The following is a 26,493-nucleotide window of genomic DNA, read 5'->3' as shown; positions in this document are numbered from 1 at the left end:
AACACCATGGCTCTATCTGAGATCCTATAAAAATTGCATGCACTAAGTTTACTTTTCAGAAACCTAAACCCTTCAGATGGTTTCTAGGCCAGATAAGTCCTGAAACCCAGAGATGCCAGTCTCTCCAAGAATACCAACCAGTTGCATCCCCTATCCTATATTGTAGACACCCCTTTTCAATTTAGAAAGGGCATCACTCAAATATCCCTAAAGATTAGGAGAAGACTCAAAGGATAAGGAGGAATTATAACAGAGAAGATAGGATTTAATAAATGAGTATGGCTACTGAATCATTATTTTTATATTTCTTTATAGTCTCCAGTATCTTGGTGCAGCTAGAAGGAAAAACTTGAAATTGTGGAACTGTAACTCATACCAAACTTTGAAATCATTTCCTTAACTAGCTGTTAAAGTATACTTTGAAATTCATATATATGTTATATTGCACAATAAAAAATGTTGAAAAAAGTTGCCTTTCCTTCCAAAATGTTCAAAGGAATGCCATTGACAGCAGCTACTTACCATGAACATTTTGTACAACTTACAGTTACAAACTGCAATTCTGCAATTGTTACTGTATTATCTGCCAAGTGCATGTCCATGCTAAGTCTATTTTTATCATAATGAGTATTATTCCTGGTGAGGTATTTAATCTTTGTTAACATGGAAATAAATAATTTCCATCTTAGTTAAAGAGTAATATAGATCTTGATGTCTTATTTTTTGTTTGATGTCCTCTAACTTTCTTTACCTTCCTCTGAATCAGAGATCTTTCTATTGGCTAAAATTCCATTTAATAAACTTAAGCATTACTTGAATTTTTTAAATAAAAGCATTTATTATGTCAAAAAATGAGTCCTTAGAGTTTATTAAATTTGCTGATCCACAATAAGAAAATCTAAATGTCAGCTCAAATACATTAGTTTTCTCTACACAGATGGCTACAGTTTTACTGGCATATTCAAGAGCAAACTCTTTCTCTGGGCCTTAACATCTCTTAGGGATGGATGGATTTAAAGATGATAGAAAAAAAATAGAAACGATTCCTTTCTAACCATTAAATTCTTATGCTTCCTTGCTCTAGTCAGTGATTCTTAATTGTCAATCTCAATGGTGTGTTGTTAGGGAAAATGCAAAATTTCAATTATTTGGGATAATGAGAGACAGCATGTGTCTCCACATTAGCTTCCACAGTTAATGTCCCAAGCTTGCAGAATTTTTTCACACATGATCACACTTATACACTATGACAGGTTACAACATTTCCCAAGAAGATAAACCATCTGGCTGAGGAAAGAAAACAAGTATGGGCTCCGTTGTTTAAATATGATGCTGTTTTCAAACCGATATTAAATAAATATGCACAGGTCATACAAAAGTGTCATAGGTGTTTTTAAATCATGATGTTTTTGTTAGGATTATGGTTACATCATGAGAAGAGGTAAAGATTAGCAACAGTACTGTTCTAAAATTACTGGAATTTGTTTTAAAAAAAAATCATAATTTACAAACCAAAGGCCTGAAAACTTAAAAGCGATTTGGGGGAGGGTTTAGTGTGCAGCCAATATGACTTTATGAGATTTCTTATATTCAATATTAGACATATAAAATTTTTTTATAAATATGTTCCCTAATGAATTATGTTTCACATATGAGAATATCTTGTAAGTACCTTAAACAGGTATTAATCGCTTTTGATTGGAAGGAGCTCTGATTTGTGATGATTTTTATACTTATACCAGAAAAGAGTAGGATTTATTTTAGAGAGTTTTCTGTTAATAAAAGTCAATTAGAATGAAACAAATGACATCCTAGTTAATTGCTTTGTCTTGTTTTTTTTTTTTCCTGTTGTGTAAAATTGCTTGTTTTTTTCTTCCTTAGTTGCTCATTTTCTCTTTCAATTTCCAAAGTTGAAACTAAATAAAATTAGAAAGTAATTGAGGCAAAAAAAGAAAAAAAAAATACAGGGCCTGGGTTTTGGGGTGGTTAACACACTTTTATAATTTGAGTTACATTTTGAGATGGGCTTTAAAGATTAGGAATGTTTTAAGCATGCAGGCATATAGAAAAGGAAGAAAGGAAGGAGTATTCGAAGCAAACATAATCACCAGACTGGGGACATTTGTCTTTGGTGCTCAGAAATAATCCTAAAAGTCCTGGGCATCTTGGGGACCTGAAGTCATTGCATGTTGACTTTCAAGAGGCCCATGGAACCTTTCACTGGGCAGTGCCTCCCGACATTGGGATCCTAAGGAAGGTGGCATGGCCTGGTGGTCAGGAAGGTGAGTTGAAGGGTCACATCACCAACCACCTGCAATTGGCTGCCCTGACTGCTCATTCTTTGATCTTGCACAAATTACTTGTCTGCTCTACACTTTGGTTTCTCTGATGATTCCTTTGGTTGGGCCAACTCTTTGTGATGCCAGCAAAGGCCAGGGAGAGCCCTCAAAGCAACAAGGCTGTCATATTACTAACTATTCAAGTTACTGTCACACCAGGAAATGGACCTCAACAATCTCTCAGTCTTTTATTCCCTCCCATGCGGCAGTGGTCATTTACTTAGACCACCTGAGACAGTAAGGAGACCTGAAATATTTAATGGCATTTTTCACATTTTAATATTATTAACATGAGGTAGGCTCTCTATGAGTACAAGCATAGTTTAATATTTATGAAGAATTTTGTCACACGTGAATAAATTCCAGATGGGTCCTTGGCTTAACTACAAGCATTTTTGGTCTTTATTCTATTTCTATAAACCATTCTCATGAATTTTTTCTCCTTTTCTTGATAATCAAATAAATTTAAGGATAGCACTGATATTCCAAATATTAACGTCTACATGCTCACTACTCTTGAGAAAGCATTTCTGAAAGCTAAATATAGGGTAACTGGCGATCTTATATAAACATTTTACAGCATCTTGCATATTACTATTTTTCTTACACACTTTCCTTCTATATGTTAACAAATCTTATTATACAATACAGTAGGAAACAAATTTCCCTACTGTATCATGAAGCTAATAGCATGCTATTTTTATCCAAAGGTCACCCTGAAAATCGAATGAGAGTCCAGATAATGCTCTTAGCAAACTGTATGAAACACAATAAGCATTCAATTAATTAAAATGGAACAACATGCAAATAAAAATATTAAAGTGGACTTTTAATGAACTGATTTATGAAAAGGTATAGATTTTCATGGAAGCTCTACATACTTTGTGTTGTATCTTTCTATTTAACCAGCTCCTGGGTTGAATTCAGTGAGGATGTTGATTCAGGAATGAAAGAGCAGGAGAAGTAGCCATTCTTCCATCTATCTCAACATTAAAAAGATGAAAATGGGTAATAAGTAATATGTAAAGACTAAACCTTAACTGAACTTCTAGCCTAAAGTTTCATATTAAGTAGTATTTAATTCAAGTTGATAAAGGTAATTGAAGTACGCCCCTTGCTCTGTGTACAACAAAAGATGGTATATTTAAGATTTTAAAAATCTAGAAAATACAGGCGAATACAGCTTTAGATGAATTCTGTGTGAGGGAAGCAAATATGCAATGATATAAATCACAAAGAAAATAATGCCAATTTGCTAAAACTTCTTTGATAATTTTTATGTTTATGTTTGTGAAGAAAATTGCTCTAGTAATTTTCTTTTTTGCAATCTTATTTATGCAATAAGATATTTTCCACCTATCAAATGCTTGGAAATTTAATAAAATGGTAATTCTCAATTATGCTGAATATACTGTGAATAAAAACATTAATACTTCGTTAGAATATGTTAGTGTTAATTCTAAAAAGAAGGGTTATATTAATGCCAAAATAGATTTCAGAGCAAAAAAAATTTATCAGAGAAAGTCATTTCATAATGTTAAGAGAATAATTTTTTCAAGAAGACACAATAATCATAAACATTTAAACAGTTAATAACAAAGATTCAAAGTACATGAAATAAAAAATGACTTCAACAAATAGATAAATCCACAGTAAGAGATGAAGTTCAATTGCCCTCTCAATAAATTATATAACAATGTTAAGAAAATAAGTAAAGATATAGAGGACTTTTTAAACTATCAAGCATTTACACTACCTGACCTAATTCACATTTAAAAAGCACCCAACATAAGAGCAACAGCATACATTCTTTTCAAATGTACATGAAATAATTACCATATAGACTATATTGTGAGATATAAAATGGCTCAAAAAATTTTAAAGTGCACAACTAACACAAATATGTTCTATGACCACATTAGAACTAATTAAAAATGAAAACAGAAAGTATTGTCCAATACTTAGGGAATTTCCTAAGTATTGGACAACTAAATATCACACTTCTAAATAACACACATTCTAAAGAAACAATAAAAAGGGACAATGCAAATATCTTGAACAACAACAACAACAAAAAAAACCAGACATATCAAAATTTTCAGGGAGCTACAAGCCACTAAAGCATTATTTGGGTGACGTTTATAGGACTTACCTATATTCGGAAAGAAGAAAGCTCTCAGATCAATAGCTTCAACATGGACCTTAAGCAACTAGAAAACAAAGAACAAATTAAACCCAGTTGAAGCAGAAAAAAGGAAGTATAGATCAGAGTGAAAATCAATGAAATAGAAAACAGAAAAGCCATAGAGAAAATCCGTGGAACCAAAGCTGGTGCTTAGGAAAGATCAATAAAATTGATAAACCTCTAACCTTTTTTCAGGTTCAGGAAGTTCTCTTACATTCCTAGTTTGCTGATAGTACGTGTGTGGAGAGAGAGAGAGAGAGAGAGAGAGACAGAGACAGAGACAGAGACAGAGAGGGAGAATATGTGCTCAATTTTACCAATTTATTTTCATTTATTGAGATAATCACTTCATTTTTCTCATTTTTTCTTCTGTTAATGTAGTGAATTACAGTGTTCAAGTTTTATATGTCAAACAAAATTTTGATTTCTGGAATAATCTTAACTTAGTCACAAACTATGTGCAGTTTATGTGTGTGCAATGAATAGTCTTAATATAAATATGTCCCATAAGTGTGTCTTATGAAATACTTACATGCGACATATTTATACTAAAAATTATTGTCTATCCAAAATTCAAATTTCACGGGATGTCTTATATTTATATTTCCAAATCTGTCAGTCTAAATACAATAAAGTGTTAGTTAGTTCCCATTTTAATTGGCTTTGTTTGTGTCATGTTTTTAGTACCAATGATCTCAGAATAATGAGAACTTTCCAAACTGTATTAAAAGGCTAGAAGCAAATATCATCAGCAAACTGTTCTGTAATTTTCTGTATTGTTCAAAGCTTTTACAAGGAGTGGGAATTGCACTTAAATTCAGAACATTTTAATCCTTTAAAACAAAATATGAAAACCACGTAATAGAATGGCTAGAAATGTCTGCAGACTAAAGGGAATCAGTCCAATTATAAAAGCGACATGTCAAAATAAATAAATAAATAAAAGTTGAGATTCAGGGCATAAAGAAAAGGGCAAATGCAGCATTTCATCTTTAACTTTATAACAGTTTTTGTTATGGTTTCAGGGAGTGTTTAGGTTTGAACTCACTGTAGCTATAAAATGTTTTTCTGCTTTCACTGCCTGATTAAGTGAGAAACAGAACTGATCAGAGTTGAAGAAAAAGTGACATTGTGTATGAGTCCAAATATCTAGTACAGGGTAAAATTTGCATTGACAAGTATATTATTAAGTATATATATATGAGAATTAATTAAAATATTTGAAAGGAAATAGTATTACATAAAGAGCAGATAGCATTGCATCTTCCATTCTAAAGTCTGACTTGCAAACTTATTTAAGATGAACTATTTTGAGATGATCCATGGCTTTCTTGAGTCCTACAATGTCTGTGCTTATAACAAAGCTGGTCATTAATCAATGTGTGCTGAATCATTGATAAGTGAATGAAGGAATGAGTGAGTGAATGAAAAAATTGCTCAGTATCATAAAAATGGAGACCATGGCTGTTCCACAGTTTATATACCACTGCCAGCGTACAGCTGCTTTATATGTTATATAATATGTTACCCGACCTCAACTCAGCACAATTACTAATAATTTTCACTGAAACAAACTGCAAAGATACACACCATTAGGGATGCTTCTTTCTTATATTTCCCAGATGGAATTGGATATGGAAAAACTTGAAACATTATCTCATTTACACTCATACTAATATAATGAAATATCTTTGGAAATTTTCCAAGCTGTTCTTGCCACACTATCTAGAAGTCTATTTGAAGCCTTCCTTTAAATCATTCCTCTGACGGTCTCTCTCAGTACATACAACGCAAAATGAAATAATTTGTTTATTCTGCCTTATAGTAGTATGTCACACCAACATAAGAGCCATACAGACAAATAGGTTCATTTTTATCTACTTAGCTTGCATTTTCCCAGCTAAGATCATTTATCCTGCTCTAATCACCAATAATCGTGTTGCTGTTCATGACTGGTGTAACACGGTTGGCAAAGAGGCATGAAGAATTGAAGTGGGAAACACTCTACTTATGATGTGAGTGTGAACTCAAGAATAATGTTTCAGTGAACTCATATGACTTTTACTAAGTTTCCACAATGCAATTTTTCATTTTATTGTCTTTTCTCCCTTTAAGGCTGATCCCAGTATTTCGAGTTACAGGACATACATTCTTAATTCCATTTTAATGAGCTACCAACATGTCAGAAATCAAACAGAAGAAATAGAAAATTTATCCTACTGCATCATAATTAGCATTTGTCTCATTTAGATAGTGATCACATGAATGAAGAGTGGAGAAATTTTCATTTGATCTTAAGATATATTTTTAAAATCATTTCTACATTGAGTTTTGCTTTTAAAATGGCATGGGAGACAAATACTCTGCAACTGGGTTCCAATAGCATCATTTTCTTTTCTATTTTGCTGAATATTTTATATTGCTCTTTAATAACATTCAAGGATAGCATTTTGAAAGCCTTCTTTGCTCAGAACAACAGGTAACTGAAGAAAGAAATTCACAAAATTGTCAATAACCTGGGCTTCCTTACTTTTTTTCTCTTTCAAGTCTTCTATTCCAAGTACCGCTACCAGACAATGTTTCTTCTTTGGAGAGATTTTAGAGGTTGTAGTAAACCCAGGCCATAGTCTACAAGTGGCCAATGCTTCAGTTTTCCAGGAGCCAGAATATGCTCCTCCATGAGGCTTACATTTGGTCCAAAATGAAAGCTGTGTCCAGCCACTCTGACACATCTATGAAGATGCAAACAACAGCTGTGCTTGCTTCTAGGTATGCATATTGAATCCATAAAGTACATGCAAAGGCTCACCCATCTGGAATGCCAAAGTCAAGGCCCTGAGGTAGACATGTTGAAGGGAAAGGAGCAGGAGCAGGTGGTGAGGTGAAGCTTTAACTTATATTCTTGGCAGATTTGACATGGATTACATTTTCCTTACCAATCTGAATTTGTATATAAACTTACCATTTATTTTTAAGCGTGCTTATAGGCTGAGATCAAGCTGAACATAATCTCAGCTCTATATTTTTCTGTGTGCTGAACTAGTTTTGTGGTGAGATTTATCACCTTCTTGCTTGGGAATTAATGATGTGTGAAGAACGTAATAGCCAGATAGTATCAGGTCCTCCTGAGGACATCATGTTAAAATAAAAGCTGTTTTATTTTGGAAATCTGTTGCACCATGTGAAATGCCTGTGCCTAGAGTGTTTTCTTGTCATTTTAATCTACCATATAAATTAGTTTTTCAGACACTTTAAGTTTAGCGTAAAAATAGAGGAATATTGACATTTAGATGACCCTGTGTTGCAAGGAAGAGCTGAAAGAGGCCTACCAATTGAATGCATGCACTGTAGCTCTGGGTGGACCTACATTGGATTGATAGTCAGAGTTTCAGTTAAAAAAATGGTACAACATGCAAAAAGTAAAAAATGATGGTGACCCCATGTGATATTTCTGCAAGGCAATATGACATATTTTCACAAAGTAGAAATATGTCATCAGGCGGCCGATAAATCAACCTTCTTACTTCTTTCTGGTTGAAAATAGCATCTGCTAAAATAACCTACTCTAACCTTCTTAACTTCCTACCTAAACAAAAAATCAAGACCTTGCAACACATAGAATTAAGATTGAAAGTCAACTGACTTCTATAATCTTCAAGAAATTTACAGTAATCACAAAATCTATAGTATAGCAGACGGTACTAAACTGAAGCATTCAGTAATGATCTCAGTACGATAAGCTCTAAGACATAGAGCAGGACTTCTCATCTAGAAAGGAGGAAGGAATCGCTCCATCTATCCCATGTGGCCCATCTGCTGATTTAGAATATGCCTCAGCTGTGTAGATTATGTTCTTTGAGGGACATGAGTCTGGTCTTACTTTTATAACCATCAACCTCACAGAGTCCCTTAGTGATGACATGTCATCTGGCCATTATTATTCTCCTACCATTTCAGAAAACTACTTTGCATGTTCTCTTCTGTTCTCAAACCCCTGATACCTTCTCCCTTCCCCATTCTCAGTAAAAGAAGCAGTCCAAAGAAAACATTCATGTCTCCACTATGAACTTCACCAGTTCACTCATGTGTGCTCATTTACTCTTCCTTCCCTTGAATACAACTGTAAATATCTCATCATTGTAAGATCAGCAACTTCATATTTGCACCAGGTCCTAGGTTCCCTTTCAAGAACCTGCATTTGCAATTATTCCTCTTCTCTCTTGAAGTATCAAAATCTTCTCTCCACCTCATCATTCTTATCTGCATAAAAAATATGCTATAAGAAGTTCCATCTCTAAACATATGTACCTGTGTTTCTTCTATAGCCACCATCATATTTCTGTGTGGAACAAATCTTTGAATGTAAGTATCTGTTAATAATTCCTGTCTCCATAGTTCTCATTTCACTCTCTCTTGAGTGTACTCTAGTGGGCACTTAGTTCCAACCTTCTCCAATAAAACTAATTTGTTAAGGTCACCAATAGTTCCATATTGCTGAAGCTGATGATTAATTCTCACTACTTATGATACTCAAGTCTTAATTGTTAGGCATATAAAAGCCTCAAAATATATTAGGTGAAATTTGATAGCATTAAAAGAAGTAGACAAATCCATACTTTTACTGGAAGATTTTACTGCACCATTCCCAGTAAATTAGGAATTCAAATAGAAAAGAAAATATATTTAAAACGTGAACATCACCATTCATAAACTTTTCCCAATTGAGAAAGTAAAAAATATAACAAAATACTGATCTAAATGTAAATACAGGATAAAGATAACTATATACTAACTGAACTTGAATCTGAAATTCAAAATCAAAGCACACAAAAACTGAATAAATTGAATCTATAAATATATAAAAGGGGTAATAAGTACATCATGACCAAGTGGAGTTTATCATAGAAAAAAAGACAGTTATTCCTCACAAAGCCTAATAAAAAAGAAAACTCTTGTGATCAATCTGAAAATGTACAAAAAACTACATATATTCATCATTAAAGCTCTTAACAGAATAAGAGATTATTTCTTTAATTTCATGAAGAATATCCATGAAATTATATAGCACTAACATCATACATAGTGGTGAAATAGTTAAGTTTTCATGAAATGGAAAATTGTCCATTGTTTTCACCTGTTTTTGACATTACATAGAAGGTCCTTGCAGTACTAAGACCAGAAAAAGTAAGATTTATGGCCATTGAAAAGGACAATATCATTATTTGTAGGCTATGTGATTGAGTGCCCAGAAAATCGAAAAAGAATCTATTAGAATTTATATTTGAATTTCAGGCGGTCATTGGATTCAATGTCAAAATGTAAAAGTCAATTGCATTTCTATATATTGGCAACTAATATCCAATAAAAGATTCATCATATTACCCTTTAGGTAGCATCAAAAAGAAACATCCATTACCTAGGAACAAATCAATGAGAGACCACATTTCTGCTTTTGTCTCACATTAAAAAGCTGGAAAGACTATCTTTCCCAACCTAGTAATAGAAAAATCTAGTTTAAACTACTGAATCATAAGTTTTGTTGAAACCAGTCAGAGAGCTGAGGTCACAGAAAAACCAAGTCACAGGAATTCCAGTAAGACACAGGCTTCCCCAAGCAGAAAGGGAATGTACCATCTGGTTTATCAGCTGCAGACCATGAAAGGACAAGGTGCCAGCTGTCATGTAGGAAGTAGGTAAGGAGAAATCAGCTAACCCATAATATTGAGGAAAAGTTGGAATAAAAATGACAAAAACAATAACTCTACCCCTAGGAAAAAGACAAGAAATTCCCAGGCCCAGAATCCTGTATCAATGCCGTCAGTGAGCTCCTGTTTCTGGAGGAGGGCAGAAAGATCTCTCCAGCACAAATGCCACAGGTACAGAAAAGAATGGCTTGCATGAAGAAGGGGAGCAGGAGTCCTCAGATTGCTGCGCTTGCAAAGCCCAAGCACACAGGAACTACAGATATTTGAGAATAGATTAGGATGCCAGGTGAAATCACATATTCCCCCATAATCAGCTTATCAAGCACTAAATCTGCAACTGGGATAGGAGGAACAGCATGGACTAAAGTCTCAATGTGGGCCAGTCATTTGGTAACAGCTAGAAACTGAGGGTAGGGCACAATCACTTATGAAACCCCTCTGGCACCCCAACCTAAGCCCAAGGAAACACAAGAGGAGTTTGAACCACGTATATACTGAAAATAACCACGGCAACAGCAGCAACAAAAAACTCAGCACAACTTCTCAACACCTTACAATAGTGGCCTGACAGAGAAGAAATGAACCCCTTACTGGGTTTAATAAATAGTATGTACCTCAGCCTTTAGTATCCCACACACAATGCATGTGATTCAAACAACAGTATATGAGGCATATAAAAAAGGCAAGGAAAAAAACCCATTGCCAAGATACATGACTCACCAAAACCAGACTTGAAGATAATGCAGATGTTGGGATTATTAGAGAAGAAATTTAAAATAATTCTGGTTATTATGTAAAAGGAGGTAGGGGGAAAAGTGAATATAATGGACAAATTAAAAATTCTGGCAGAGAGACACTATAGGAACAAAATGGAAAGAGGAAGAATTCCTTCAACAGCTTATGAATAGATCTGACACTGCTGAAGAAGTAACTAGTGACCTAGAAGCTAAGTCAATAGAAATTATCCAATTGAAACACACACACACACACACACACACACGCACACACACACATCCAAAGGCAGAGTAAGGGTAATAAATAGGCTGACACATGTTATTGGCATCCTAGAAAGAGAAAGGAAAGAAAATAAGGCAGAAGAAATTGGACAATAAGCAGTGCAGATTAGTGGTCCCTGAAAGTAGGGAAACAACTGAAATGAGGCCTATGACTAGCCCACTAGCTACCAGTTGGAAGGAGTGTCAAGACCACAACAGAGAGAAGCAATCTTGCTGAATTGAGGAGACAGAGTCAGAGTTTAGCAAGGCCAAGATGGTTACACTTTACACCATGAAGCACTGGAGAGGAGGGAGCTGCACAAAAAGAAAGCTTAGGGGATATGAAAAAAGGTTTAAATGCTAGTCTGAACCTACATGTTAAGGATCTAATGAAAGCTATTAAAGGACACACCTGACATTTCCAGGAATTTTTACCTTGATTTCTTGCTGCTCTGGTAGTCCATGAACTCTGCTGTCTGAATTCTCAGCCCAATGAGACCACTGATTTCTGCTTGTGCCCTATTTCCCTTACTCCCCAGGTGAGAAGGCTTTTTAAATGTGGATGACACCCAGTGTTTTCCCCTTCTTTCAGGTTTGCAAACCCTCTGGTTCCTACTTTCTTGGTCGCTCCCCAGTACCTTCAAACTGTTCATTTTTATATTTTGTCTAAAGTTTTTAACTTTCATCTGCATGAGGGTTAGTTTGACAAAAGTTACTCTGCCATTACTGAAAATTCTAAATACCTACATTGTTAAGTCTTAAAACACTGATTAAGTATGCTTTCTATTATTAAACTGTTATTGCCAACCTGTTTACTGCCAAGTTTATTTAATCAAGTTGGCACCCAGTAACACATCCATTTTTGTCATCTCCCTGTTTGTTTTTAGGCGGTTTTAAATAAGCAACTGGGGATACTCAAAGGCTGTAATTCAAAAGCCTTTAGCCAACTCCAGAGGCATGTTTGAGGCTCCTAGAATTTTCCAACTGTGTAAACATTGAAGCAAATATTAATAACATTCATTGTTGATAAAAGATTATGATTTTTTTATATCCTTGGCAAAACTGTCAGAAGAATTTTCCAAGACAACACATCCAACAAGTGTGCTTCCTTTACTCCAGAAAACTCCCCCTCATAAATAAAAGATAGTCCTTTACCTTCTCCTTTTCTGTTCTCATAAAAATACCGTGATTTACCCCCATTATATTTTATGTGTACAAAAATAATACATAAAGCTTGGTGGGAAATTCATTCATTTACTTCGTATGCATTAAGTATCTGTTCTACATCTGGAACCATGGCAAAATTTAAAATGCATTTGTACCTAGTTCCTCTTGATTAAAATTGTCACTTTAAAAATCAAGAATTGCATTGTTGTTAACTGGCTATCCAACTATTTTAGGCCTTTGCATTAAGCCACTACAAAAGAAACCCCTCCACGTACACAAAAATTTTTCATGAGATCCACAAATATGAAATTGTTGAGAGTTGTGAAAGCCCATATTTTCATTTAGAGATAAGAATAACCATACATGAAGAAAAGGGAGGCTAGCTTGCAAGTAAAGAAGAGTGAAAATCTAGATGGATTATTTGCCTCCCCAAAAATGCCTAACTTCCTTCCAATAACTTTCATTGTAGCTCAACAACAAAACCAGAAAAATATGTGGACTCTTGGACTCTGCCCTGCCTTGTACACCTGTGTTAAAGGCAAATAATGCCTAAGCAGAGGGGAGTAAATAAAAATGTTGAATTACAGTAACATCCTCAGAACATCACATTATACCCGCAGATTCTTACCGAAAGAAATATTTCTTCAGCATTGCATTTTTGAAATTGCTCTTTGGAAGACTGACATTTTGCTCTAAACGTAGTTTTAATGATATAAAAAGTATAATTAGGATAATTCAGAGAAGATAACACACAGAGATTAATGAGACATGCAAGCTGTTAATAAGGATTTAAAAGACAATATGGAAGGTCAAGTTTTCTAGTATTTTTGTGCTAATATTACAAATATTTCTATTATATCAAACAGTAAATGATACCAAATAAAATCTGATAAAAAACACACCAAAAAGTGTTTGATGTTTATAATTGTGCTTAAGTATGGGTCCACTCATTCTAAGACAGAAAAAACAAATGATAATGATACTCTTATTAAACATTTTAGAGAAAGTTTTCTTGAGAGTTATAAAAAAATGTCTAGAACAAGTACTAACCTACTTGCTTAAGGGTCTTTCTTGCTTGTGTCCTGCTGTGTTTGGCACTCACTGACCTCGGTCAATTAATAGTGAACAAAGGAAAGTAGAAATGTGTAAAGTGATTTACATGACAGATGACAAAATATATTTGAAACATTTTTCATTTGAAATGTTTTCATGTTTATGACTTAAGTTCACAAAAATTATAAAAAAGCAAACAAAAACAACTTAAAAGAAAAAAATTATAAAAACATATTCTACCATGCAAGAGATCTCTCTAATAGGAAAAAATGTTTGGTTCTCCTAACATAGCCAAGCACTAATTAGTTAATATAACATTAGGTGAACATTGCTGGGCTGAGAATTGTGTTGTGTTTTCAAAATGGGATGTTGAACCAAACAGGTGTAATCTACCTTCACCTTTGGAGCCAACCATTTACAATCCAGATGCTATATTAACTAGGACTTCAAACTCTACTGTAGAGGGCACATATCTTAAGCTGTAGTTTAAAAGCAAAATGTGTGAGAGATTGTAACTACCAAATTGGAGGTCAACATTAAAATTTAAAAAAATTTTTTAGAAACTTTGGGTAATTTTAAAGAAACCATGCAATTCCTGCGTCATCAATTAAACCAACATTTGATCAACATATACAAAATACCAAATACAAACCTAGTCTCCAAGATTTCACAAGCCAGAGAATAAGGCAGATAGGCAAAAATATAACAAGGACAATTTGAGAAGGGCTGGCAGCAGGATAAGAACAATAAAAAAAGTTAACTTACGCAGAAGAAAAAGCTCAGCAAAAATTTCCCAGAGAGTATGAAAACTGACTTGAACCTTAAAGATTAACTAAAATTCAGTAAGTGAATAGATGGAAGAGAAGGCAGGGCAGCAGTAAGGAGAACCAAAAGCATATGTGAAGGTTGAAGGTAGAAAACTGCTGTTTGTTGGGATTGGCTGGAATATAGAGTAGTAGCTCCACTGAAGCTATAGATAAACCACAAAAAAGCAAGAAATTCCATACATAGCTACTTGATACCAAACAGCTTATCAGCAAAAGGTCTATAATCATGATTAAAGAAACAAATACAAATGTGCATATATATTAGAAGCCATCCTACTGCAGTCTCTCACATGTTGGCAGAATAAATAAATCAGCAAATGTGTGGATAAATAACAAAATATTTAACTCATTCTATATGGCTGACAAAATGATGACTCCCCACCACCAAAAAAAAAGTCCATATCCAAATACCTAGAACCTGTGAGTATTTTGCAGATGTGACTAAAGCAAGGTTCCAGACACGGGGAAGCTGTCCAGAATTGCTGGGTGGGCCCAATGTTAATCAAAATGTCCTTATATGTGAAAGGTGGAAGCAGGAAAGTCATTGTCAAGATGATGTAGCTTGAGAAAGACCTCTTGGCTTTGAAGATGGAAGCAGGATTCATGAGCCAAGGAACGAAGGAGACCTTTAGAAGCTGGAAAAGGCCAGGAAATGGATTCTCCCCTCGAGCCTCCAGAGGGAACACAGCTGTCCCAACACCTTGATTTTAGCCCAGTGAGACCCATTTCAGACTTTAGACTTTCAAAACTGTAAGACAATAAATCTGTCTTGTATTAGTCACTGCGCTTGTGGTAATTGGTTACAGCCACAATAGAAAACTAATATGCCCTACTACAGAGAAAGCTGCAGGAAAAACTTCATGATGTAGAAAAAGGCAGTGAAAATGAGTGATAGATTCATTCAATTTTGATTTCCAGAAACATTTGAAGAAGTCAAATCATTCAGACTTTAGGTGCATTTAATTTTGTCCTAACTGATAAATTTATCTTCTTTAGGTTTCTCTGAGATTAGAATTCCCATGATCTGAACATCTGAAAGTCAAGACTGCAAAGGGTATTCTGATTTCAATGCTGCAAAGAAAAAGAAAACAAAGAAGTATTGATCTGGTAAATAGCTGTGGGTTTTTTTTTTTCTATTTGCTTATAGTTTAAGTTTCTTCTTTGAGCTCCCCATCACTGTGAAATCACTGTATCAAGTCTAAATGAAGGATGAAATAACACTGTGAGTTCTGCCAGCTGTGCTTGAGCAGGGATGACTCTACTTTGAAATGCTGTTTGCAATACTACCATGTGAAAACACCAAGATGTTAAAAACAACCGTGGTTGCCAACTGGAATGAGGTGAATTCGAAGCAAATAGATATTATTAGAAAATAATGCACATCCTATAAGCTCTACCTATTTTAAATTGTAACTAACAATCAGAGATACTTAACTAAGATATGCGGTCTATGATGGGGCAGCTGGCTCTAAATAAACTGTGCACTATTCCAAGCATCTAAGGAGCAAGAAGAATGCAGCATGGAGCTGTGTTTTGGTGGTAGACATTGATGGGTTCCTCCCCAAAGAGTTTTAAAAGAACCTCGATTTGATTTATGTGATTTGGGGGAACGTGACCCCCATCCTAGCTCTAGGTCCGGCTTCTGAGTAGTTTAAGCCAATTTCAGCATCGTTTCTATGGTTCCTTGGATTCCTAAGGCTGTTGTAACAAATTACCACAAACTCGGTGGCTTAAAACCATAGAAATTATTGTCTCACAGTTCTGGAGACTAAAAGTTCAAAATCAGGATGTGTGCAGGGCTGTGCTCCCTCTGAAATCTGTAAGGAAGAACCCTTTCTTGCGTCTTCTAGTTTCTGGTGGCTTTGTGACAATCCTTGGCGTCCGTGGCTGCCGCTACAGCACTTGAGTCTCTGCCTCTGTCTTCACATGCCATTGTCCCCTATGCTGGTCTCTGTTCAGATTTCCCTCTTATAAGGACACCAGCCACAGTGGATTAGGGTCCATCCTAATCCAGTATGACCTCGTTTAACTAATCACACCTTCAAAGGCTCTATTTCCAAATAAGATCACATCCATGGAACCAGAAGTTAGGATTTGAACACAATTCACACCATAACACCTGGCAACTATTATTGCTCTGGAAGTGCCTCATTATCTATGTTAGTCATCCAGTAGCCCGATTGCTACTGAACTCCTATGGTGACCACAAGGGGAGCCAGCTTTAGGACAAAGCTAACAAAAAAGATAGCACAGCTGGGGAATGGAGAAGCAAACAAACACTACAGAAATACTACCTGGCTCTTGGATTTCTTATTATGTGTGAAAATGTCTTCCGATGCAGATCATTTCAAGTCAGATTTTCTGTTACTTTCAGGTGCAGTAGGGCATCCTGTTGACCTTAAATATTTTCCTATAATGCTGGTTTTCAGAGTGTGTTCATTGAAGTCTTAATGGTTGTGGTAAAGGAAGTGTCCAAACTTTTGGGTGGAATAGCCTGGAAAAAAAACTTTTGACATGCACTGCTGTCATCTTCATAAAGCTAATGCATTTTCTTGACCCAGATTTGCCTGGCATTGCATATTAAAACCTAGTTCTGAGCCTCCAGAGCCTGGAAGAATTACATATACCTTTAAGGTAGGTTTTCTTAAAGATGGTGCAGCAGTTTGCAAAACCCATTAAATGGGAAGTTTCCTGAAAATATTCTTCAGTCATATATTTCTCTCCTTCAAATTTCTGAACTCATTGCAAGAACATACCACCTCTATCTGTTGTGCTTTCTGTGCAAGCAGCTCATCCGTGCAGCTCTCCCATCTCCTCTTCTTTCCCCATACCTAGCCCATGACAACTATAGAGACTCCACAGTTTATATAGCTCTCTGGGAAGAGTGTTCTGTGACCTTAATGACAAATGTAGAGACTCCACACTTTACATAGCTCTCTGGGCAGAGTGTTCCGTGATGACTGTTGATGAAAGTCAGCCATCTTGGAATTTGGGTTAAAATACCCTCTCTTTGATGTTGCAATCTATTAGGGCACTGCAGAGGGGAAGCTAATGCTTTTTGCTACCCTAGGCTATTTCCTTATTAATTGCTCTTCCCCTCCATTTTAGTTTCCTTGGCTGCTCAAACAAATACCATGAAATGGGATGAGGTGAACATGGAAATTTATTAGCTCATGGTTTTGAGGTTAAAAGAAAGTCCAAATCAAGGCATTCATCAAGGCAGTGTTTTCTCCCCAAAGACTATGGCATTCTGGTCTGGCTGCCCATGGCGATCCTCAATTCTTAGCGTGTCACATGGCAAAAGGCACATGCAGCCACCTCCTGTTCTTTCCTTTCTCTTCTGGGTTCTGTTGATGTTCAGCTGCTGGCGGCTCCATCTGCTGTTTTCTCTGAATTTCATTGTGCTTGTAAAGGACTCTGGTAATATGATTAAGACCCATCCTGCCATCCTGACTGAGGTGGGCCACACCATAACTGAACTAACCTCATCAAAAAGTTCTACTTACAATAGAATGGATCAAGTTTGGGAACAAGTTTTTCTTAGGTACATACAGCTTCAAATCACTACACTGCCCCTTTTCCTTCTTAGATGCTACTAGCATTATGGATACCCTACCCCACCCAAGAACCCTAGAGGTATTCACTGGTTCCTCTTAGTTGTGTTGATGAGTGCTCCTCCTAGAAAACCTAGAAGTGACTATATAAAATTTAGGATTGAATTCCTTATACCTCTAAGGCATCCCTTCAATAGGGAGGGTGGTACAAGTGACTTCCCCATTCTGAATCCAAAGGTTCAAACAGGTGGGTCTCAACTTGGCTACTCTTTAGAAAGTCTTTAAAACTTTGTTGCATCTGGTTAGCTTTTACAAATCCTGATGCCCAGGGTTCACCCCATATCAATTAAAATATTTGGGGGTAGAACCAACTAATGAACTTAGTCATTAGTATCACTTAAAACTTCAAGGTAAAACAAACAAACAAAAAACTTCAAGGTAATTTCAATGGTACTTAAATTTGAGAACTGGTGTGCTAATCAATATTTTATGACTTGTTAACCAGTGAATACAAATAACAGCCGGAAATCCAGCTGTACCCCCACCCTATTGTATAGAATAGGCTCAAAGTCCTTTTTTCTATCTCCAGTGTAGTAGTCTCCAAATTCCTCCACCTTTTGGTAGCAAAAGACTGAAACTTATATGCAGTGTGATATTCTAGATTGGATCTTGGCACAGAAAAAAGGAAATTATTGATAAAACTGGTGAAATCCCAATAATGTCTAGAGTTTATTTAAGAGTGACATAACAGTGCTGGCCTCTTAGTTCTGAAAAATGTGCTGTAGTTACATAAGACGTTAAAACTAAGGGAAACTGGGTGAAGCACATACGGTGTGTCTTTGTCCATCTGTAAGACCTTTCTGTAAATCTAAAATTATTCCAGCATAAAAGATGGAATTAAAAATAAAGCCTGAACTAATGGTCCCATGGGGGCATCTAAGGCCCACGGGACCAGAGCAAAAGCACTGAAGGCGTCTGGAAATGTTTGCTGCCAATCAGCATTTCTCCTTATAAAAGAATTCTGATTTCTTAAGAAAATGTATAGCTCTTGATGCTGAGTTAACCAATAATTTAAACTTGCTTATTTTAACAGGAGCTTTTCAAATTAATTTAGCAAAGTCACATAAAGCTACTTAAGTTAAATTACCTGCTCAGAATCCTAGATAACAAACCATGTAGACTCATAGCCTGTAATTGTGAAATCTCTTTAACTTGGTGGTAATAGTTCAAGAGTTCAACCCAGTTTGGAGCATATTATACATTTTCATTCTTGGACATTATTCTGTCAGAAGTTAAAATGTCCTAAGCAGTGCATCCTCAGCTCAGATCCAAAGCAGGCTTCTCGCTGGTGGTCTGGTCTTTCTTCGTTCAGTGCGGTATTGAATGAATGAATGATTTTTAAAAGCAAGCAAGCAAGAAACAGAAAAGAAAAGAAAAGCAGTCTAAATCCAGAAGGCTTGAAAGCTCAAGAGTCCTTTCGTAAGATTTAAGATGGCGACAGTTTTCACACAGCACCTCACAAAATGCAGGAGTTTCCTCAAAATTCTCTTTGGCCACCCTTTCTCTTCCTGGGTTTTTCATTTTCGTATCTATATCACCTGCCAGCATATTCTCTGTCTCCATGAGATATCCTCATGCCTCCCATGTGATGGCCCCATCCACTTTCTTCTCAAGAAGGAGCGCTTACAACCATGCCCAGACACATAACTTCCCTCCGTATTTTTCAAAACTCCTTGGGAAGTAAACCAGAATCCTACTCCAGCTGTACTTTTTTTTTCAGACTTATCAGCCCTTCTAGAATTCTTGCTACTTCATTACATTTCCATTAATATGGTTGAAATCTGGATATTGCTTTACTATGGAAAATGTAACATGTGCAGGATGTTAATAGAACTTTATTTTGTTTAGATGATATGTAGAAATTAATATTTAATCCTAGTAATCTAATAAAATTCAATCCCAGTAAGCCAAGTGTAACTAAGATTGCCAGGTTTAGCAAATGAAAATGTAGAAGAGTTAAATTTGAATTACAAATAAACCATATATTTTTTTAGCATTGGACCACACGTCTACAAAAAAATTATTTGCAGGTGGGCAACCGTGGTTCAGTGGCAGAGTTCTCGCCTGCCATACCAGAGACCCAGATTCGATTCTCAGAGCCTGTCCATGAAAAAAACATTTTTTTAAGCGAAAAAAAATCATTTGCCATTTACCTGAAATTCAAGTTCAACTAGCATCCTGCACTTTATCTGGCTTCAAGAAATCAAGAATAGATGTAACTTTTCTATTTCACGGCAATGTCCATGACCATGAGTATGGCCTTTTCCCATGCTTTCCATAAGTGCAATTTACTTTTGATGTTAGTGAAAGTGCTTTAGATAACAATTTGGAAGAATAATAAATTATTTTCTGTTTTTATCTGCATCCAGGAAAGTTTTTCCAGGTGAGAAAAGTATAGTGCCTATCAAGAGGTGAGATAAAAATAGCACAATGCAATTTTGCTTATAAAAACAAGATGATACTTCCCTCAAGCACTCCTGGGTGAGATATATAAGCTGTAGACAACTGTTTCTCTTGCATCCCTAAAACTAAATTATTCCTAAAAAATGACTTGTCAAAAGTTTGCTGTGATAGAAGTTTATAAAAAATGACCATTGAAAAATAGGTCATCATATCTAGCTGAAGCAGATATGTTTGCTTTGTTTTGACTTCAAGTATACTCAATGCTTCACAATTTGAGTTTTCTCATTTTTTGATAAGTATCTGAGATTAGTATTTTGAAAACAATGACATATTTAAATTGGAATTTAAGCAAATGCCCTTGTTTAACTTGAAATGATTTCTCTTGACCTTTTTTCTATTAGGTTACAGAGAAATACCTAGCTTTATATCTGTTCATGACAATACATAGAATCTTTACATTTCATTTGAAATATACAAAAATAATGAGTAGGAAAAGATAAATGTAAAAGTATCCTCCAAAACAGTCTTCACTTTATCCTCTGGATTATACATTTCTAAGCTTCTAATATTTTTGCAATATTGTGTTCATAGTATGAGTTTCTTTTATGATTAAGTCTTTATTTCGTAAGTTATTTCTCTAAACTTTGTTAAAATATATGGATTCATAAAGAGTATATCATCAAAATCTTAGTTCTAGTGTATTCCCTTGTGAATCACAAAATAATTCTCATCCCAGTAGACTCATCCTGGGCAATGAAGTTTAAAGAATAAATAATAGGATGGTAGGAAAGTAGATAATATTTAAGCAATAAACATAATAACCAAATTCCCTGAGATCTGTAAAAATTTATAGTTAGCCCAGGCTTTTCCATGCACAACCTCATTAAATACTCATAACAACTGTATGAAACAAATTGGTTTTCATTATTTTCATTTAATACATGAAGACACAGGCTCAGGGTGGTTAATGGCTTGTGCCTGAGGTTATAACATTAGCAAAAGATGGGCAGAGCCAGGAAGGGCATTCATTATTTTTTTGAACACCAGCCCACGTGTTGCTATTATTTGCAGGGGAAAAATAATTGTGCTGGGAGGAAAGGCAGGGAAAAAATTGAGGCCAGAGAGAAAGCAGCTGCAATCCACTGGATAACCTGGGACAGGGCATGGGACAAGCCTGTTATGTGACCTACAAAAATGGAGCCATATCTTAAGTAAAGTCTCAGGATCAACCCCCAAGTCCAAGACTCCACACTTTTATAGCAACAGGAATGGATAACAATGGCCAGAACCACTACACAGAGAAAAAATTTACAGACACACGGCATGGGAAATTTTCTTCCAGCACAGGCTCCTCCGAATTCCACTAACCCAAACCACTCTCTCTCTCTTCTAGAATCCCACAGCACTCAGCCTTTCTCTTAAGCATACCTCATTCTCTAATTCAGGGAGTTTTGACCTTGGCTGCACATCTGAATTTCTTGATGAACTTTTTAAACAATGTGCCCTTTGGGTATCCACGCTGAGGTAGATTGAACTGTAAATGCAGACAAAAGACACGTTTTTGCTCTTTACTGGCATTACTGTGGGTGTGAACCCATTTCTAAATAGGAGCTTTTGAAGATGTATTATCATTTGAGGTGTGGAACTCATTTGAGATGGGGTTTTCTAGGAGCTTGTCTGGATGTAGCCCAACTAAATCGAATGGTCATTAACCTGTATTACTGGAGGCTTTGTAAAGAAAAGTCTAAAAGCCACAGGGAGGAGGGAGAAGCCAGAAGTCAGAAGAAACTGAAGAGCAGACACAGGGAGAGAGAGATTGCCCTGCGAGAGGAGACAATGACGTAAGCCACGAAACGGAAACCCTGAGGACCCAAACAGACCAGCCACAGAGAGCTGCCGACTCGGGGTAGAAAGCACTGCTTTACTGATGCCTTGATTTTGGACCTTACCTCTGAAACTGTGAGACAATAAATCTGCATTATTTAAGCCAACCCACTGTGGGGTTTGTCACAGCCACATGACAAACTAAGACACATGCAATAGCAGCTAGAAAGAGATTCTCAGACAGCAAAAACTGGACATCTATCCTTTTTTAAAGGGTCTCAGGCAACCCTGATACAGCACCACGTTTAATAATTGTTTCTTTAATTGATAATTTGCTAACTGCATTCAACCACCATTTATTGAGCACTACTGTACGTGAAGCACAGGAAGGAGAATTCAAATACAAACGTTAAATCTCTTCAAAGCCTCACAGTTGGTTAGGAGAGAGAAGCATGTAAGCAAATGCATTATAAATACAACAGTGATGCAACTACTATTGTAATGTAATTCTGCCATAGAGCATGCAAATTGACATAGAGACAACAGTGTGGAATGACAGTTTCCGATGGGATAGAAGGTGTCTGGAGAAAATCTAACTATTGTTCTTTACATTCTACCCCCCAGTTAATGCAATGCCCTAGTAAATATCCATTAAATACTGTTAGTTGGAGTAATTGCTGGCCCCATATTGTTCTAAAAATCTGATTTTAATTTCACATAAGTTTAATTTCATAGGCATAGTATAAAAATTAAAAAAAAAAATACTACAGAGCTTCTCCCTAACCTCAGCTCTGATCCCAGCTCCCAAATGCAAACTCTCAACTCTGTCAGAAGTAGCATCTTGATCTACCTCCATATCTCTAAATAACCTACTCTGTCTGTATTTCTTGATTTTTAGCTTTAGATATTACCTGTTTCTATGCACTATTTTCTCCCTAATTACTGACATAATTCATCTCTCATCTTCAGTATAATAATACACAATTATTTGTTAAAACAATATTGTGCATTTAAATTATTATATCATGTAAGCATAGGCTCTTATCCATGCCTCCAATTCTGAATTTATGTTAATTCTTAAATTTTTTGTTTCTTTATGGTAACAATGGCCTCTTTTATTACTTAGTTTATATATGTGTATGTATATATTTTTATGTGTACCATATACAGCCAAATATATGTGTTTGTGACTTAGTCAGATATTTAGGAACTCAGATTTAAAAACCCACTTAACTGTAGCTAAAACTTACAGTCAAACACATCAAGTAAACACTATATTTATTTTCTCTTGCCTTTTTTTGTGGTAACTTTAAAGAAATTTATTATATATCATAAACTTTCCCATTTTAACCATTTTAAGTGGGTAATTCAGGGGCATTAATTATATTTACAATGCTGTGCTACCAGTACCACCATCCATTACTAAAGCTTTTTCACTTTGGAGACATCCCCCTGTTTTGACCTGGTCTGTTTGCTCTAAGGCCTGCTATACACACATCATCCCAGAATTTCCTTGGCTTTCTGCCTGTGTGTTAGGTCTTTAAGTCTTGGGTGCTTTGATTTATCCCTCTTTTTTTGTGGACACTTTTTCAATGACTTCTGAGAAAGGTTGATACTTCTGAATATATTTATCCTACTGTCAAATTAGATTGATCATTTAGAGTGTTATAGAATTCTAAATAATTTCTTCTACTTTAAAGGCATTGTACCTTTTTCTTTTTTCTCATGTTATTGCTGTTTAGAAGTCATGCCATTAGATGCAAAATTTTAGGAAAAATCATGATTCTCTTATGTGTTTGTCAGGGTTCTCTAAGGAAATAGAATCAACAGGAGATATATGTAAGGAATATGATATCCTATAAACGTGTCCTGTTCAACTGTGGGGATACATGATTCCAAATTCCAAAGGGCAGGCTTCAAGCTGGCATTCCAGTGAAGATCTCTGGTGAATTCCCAATGAGAAGTTGGCTGGCTGAAATGGGATGAAAGTTCTCTCTTTCAACTGCTGAAGCTATCACCTCCACCTTAAAAGTCTTTAACTGATTAGATTAAGTATCTCTCATTGTGAAAGACACTCCTGCAGTGTCTTTCTTGACTGACTGCAGATGTAATCTGCCATAGATGCAATCAATGATCTGATGATTTAAGTCCATGAAATGTCCTTGCAGCAACAGATAGGCCAGTGCTTGCTGGACCGGACAATTGGACACCACTTGGCTGACCAAGTTGACATGTGAACCTAATCATCACACATTTCTGTCATTTTAATGTCCTTGCTGAAAGCTGAATCTTCTTTGTTCCAAGTATTGTGAGCCGACGTTGAGTTAAGCATTTGGTGGAAACTTTGAATTATTTGATGTATTTAAAAAATGCTAATATTCAAACTTCCCCAGCCCCCAACCCAAGACCTGACTGGGGCCTGGCATAATTTATTAAAATTATGGGTAATTCCCTGTTTTGTATGTGGTCAGGATTGAGAAGCACTGCTCTAGAACAGTATTTTTCAAGTTTTAATGTATATGTATATCAATTGGTACCTGCTTAAAAGACATATTTTGACTCAGAAGATGTGGAGAGTGGTCCAAAGTCTGCATTTCCAACAAGCACTCAGGTGATGCTGTTGGTACTGGCCCACTGACTCAAGACACCCTGGAACATGTTGGGTCCCAAAGTTACATAAATCAGCAACTGCTTTTTATTATGATCTAATGGTGATTTTTATATGAATGAAAGTTTTAAAAGCCCTCTTCTAGGGAATCTACCTTGGAATTAAATAAAATATTCTCCATAGACTGACTCCCAATATAGAAGTAATATCATTTCAGTAGGCAGTTGAACGGGTCTCTGTAGGAAAAAAAAAAATCCAGTCATGAGCATGTAATATGAAGATAAAAATCCATAATCCTTACCATTTTTGGATCATGAATTTTTCTAAGATTCTGAGATCATGAACTCACTATTCAGAAAAATGTGGAAACAAATATTACACACAAATTTTGCATATGAGCTGGGATATGTGGAGCCCCTGATGCCTGTCTTATATTTATATTAAAAATAACTGGATAAGATTTCTGGTTGACCAAGACAGTGACATTAGACTCTCCAGATTTCCATTCCTCCCACAGTATCTTCAAACAACTGAGAAAAATAGACAGAGTTGTCTTTCTCAAAACTCCAGGAAAAACTTAAAGGCTCACAGTAACTGTACAAGATTTGAATTAAGAAATTGCAAATTAAAATTGGTAGGAGAAACTAAAGGCAACCTTGCTAGCCCCTCCTCCACCCACTACCTGGCTCAAAGAGGAGCTGGCCTGAACTCCGGATGCGTATTCCTGGCCCTGTTCCAAAGGAAGCAGTGAAACCTCTGTGTGTGCACTGGTGTGTCTCTATGTGGGTGCCAATCCACCAGGTGCAAGCTGAAGGACTGAACCAGGATATATGTCTCTGGCTCACCCTCCCAGAACTTGCTCTATAGGCAGAAGCAGCTTGCAGACAGTTAAAGTAAAGTAAGAAACAATTAGATCAAAGTGGCTGAGACAAAGAATTTGCTGGCCTTAAGGCATACAGTAGAATACCTGGGAGGTAGGGAGTCTAATTCACAAGAAAAATAGAAGGCATTTCAGATTCCTATAAATGGGGAATTCCTAAGGCCATGAGCTCAAGCCCACAACACAATTTAGGCTCTGAAAAGATGGAAGGGAGCCCAAACTTATGTCTCAGGCTAATCTTCCTAGTAGGAGAGCTAAACTCTGAAAGAGAGCACCAGCCAAAACAAGGCCAAACTGCAAAGACTGTGACAGGTGTTTCTTGCATTTGGTTTCTTTCTTTCTTTCTTTCTTTCTTTTTTTTTGGTAGTTCAAGGAAATCTCTTTCATTTCACTAAAAATTACCAAACACACTCACACATATGTGCACACACACAGAGGAAAGGAAATGATGATCCATTTAAAGGAACAAGATAAAAATCCAGAAACCACCAATAAAGAAGACCAGACTCTAGACATACTGGACAAGGACTTTTAAAAAAAGGATCCTCAAATAATCTCAAAGACATAAAGGAAAACATGGAGAAAAAAATTAAAGGATATCAGGAAAATGAAGAATGAATGAATCTCAGCAAAGAGAGAAATTTTAAAAAGAAACCAAACAGAAATACTGGCATTTAAAACTGCAACAAACCGCTATAAAATAAAAATTCTAATTAACAAATTAGAGCCCACAGAATTTTAAAAAAATAATGAACCCAAAGATAAGATAGTTGAAATGATTCAGGATGGGAAGCAGGAAGGAAAAATGAATAAACAAAAGTTGATATAACCTAGGAGGCCTGTGGGACACATTTGAGCATAGAAATGTATACATTATAGGAGTCCCAAGAGAA

General features: G+C 35.8%; 1 long non-coding RNA gene across 2 annotated transcripts in view; it reads left to right on the top strand.

Annotated features, from left to right (window-relative positions):
• The window catches only part of LOC143676613 (uncharacterized), an 87,535-nt gene that overhangs the window by 49,134 nt on the left and 11,908 nt on the right, over positions 1 to 26,493 (top strand). For both annotated transcript variants that reach the window (XR_013172221.1, XR_013172220.1), the window contains one exon: positions 15,268 to 15,378. This is a non-coding gene — a long non-coding RNA (uncharacterized LOC143676613). The remainder of the gene's footprint in view (positions 1 to 15,267; positions 15,379 to 26,493) is intronic.

This window comes from Tamandua tetradactyla, chromosome 3 (genome assembly GCF_023851605.1).
Source record: "Tamandua tetradactyla isolate mTamTet1 chromosome 3, mTamTet1.pri, whole genome shotgun sequence".
Taxonomy (NCBI): Eukaryota; Metazoa; Chordata; class Mammalia; order Pilosa; family Myrmecophagidae; genus Tamandua; species Tamandua tetradactyla.
This window is presented reverse-complemented; position numbering and strand designations above follow the sequence as displayed.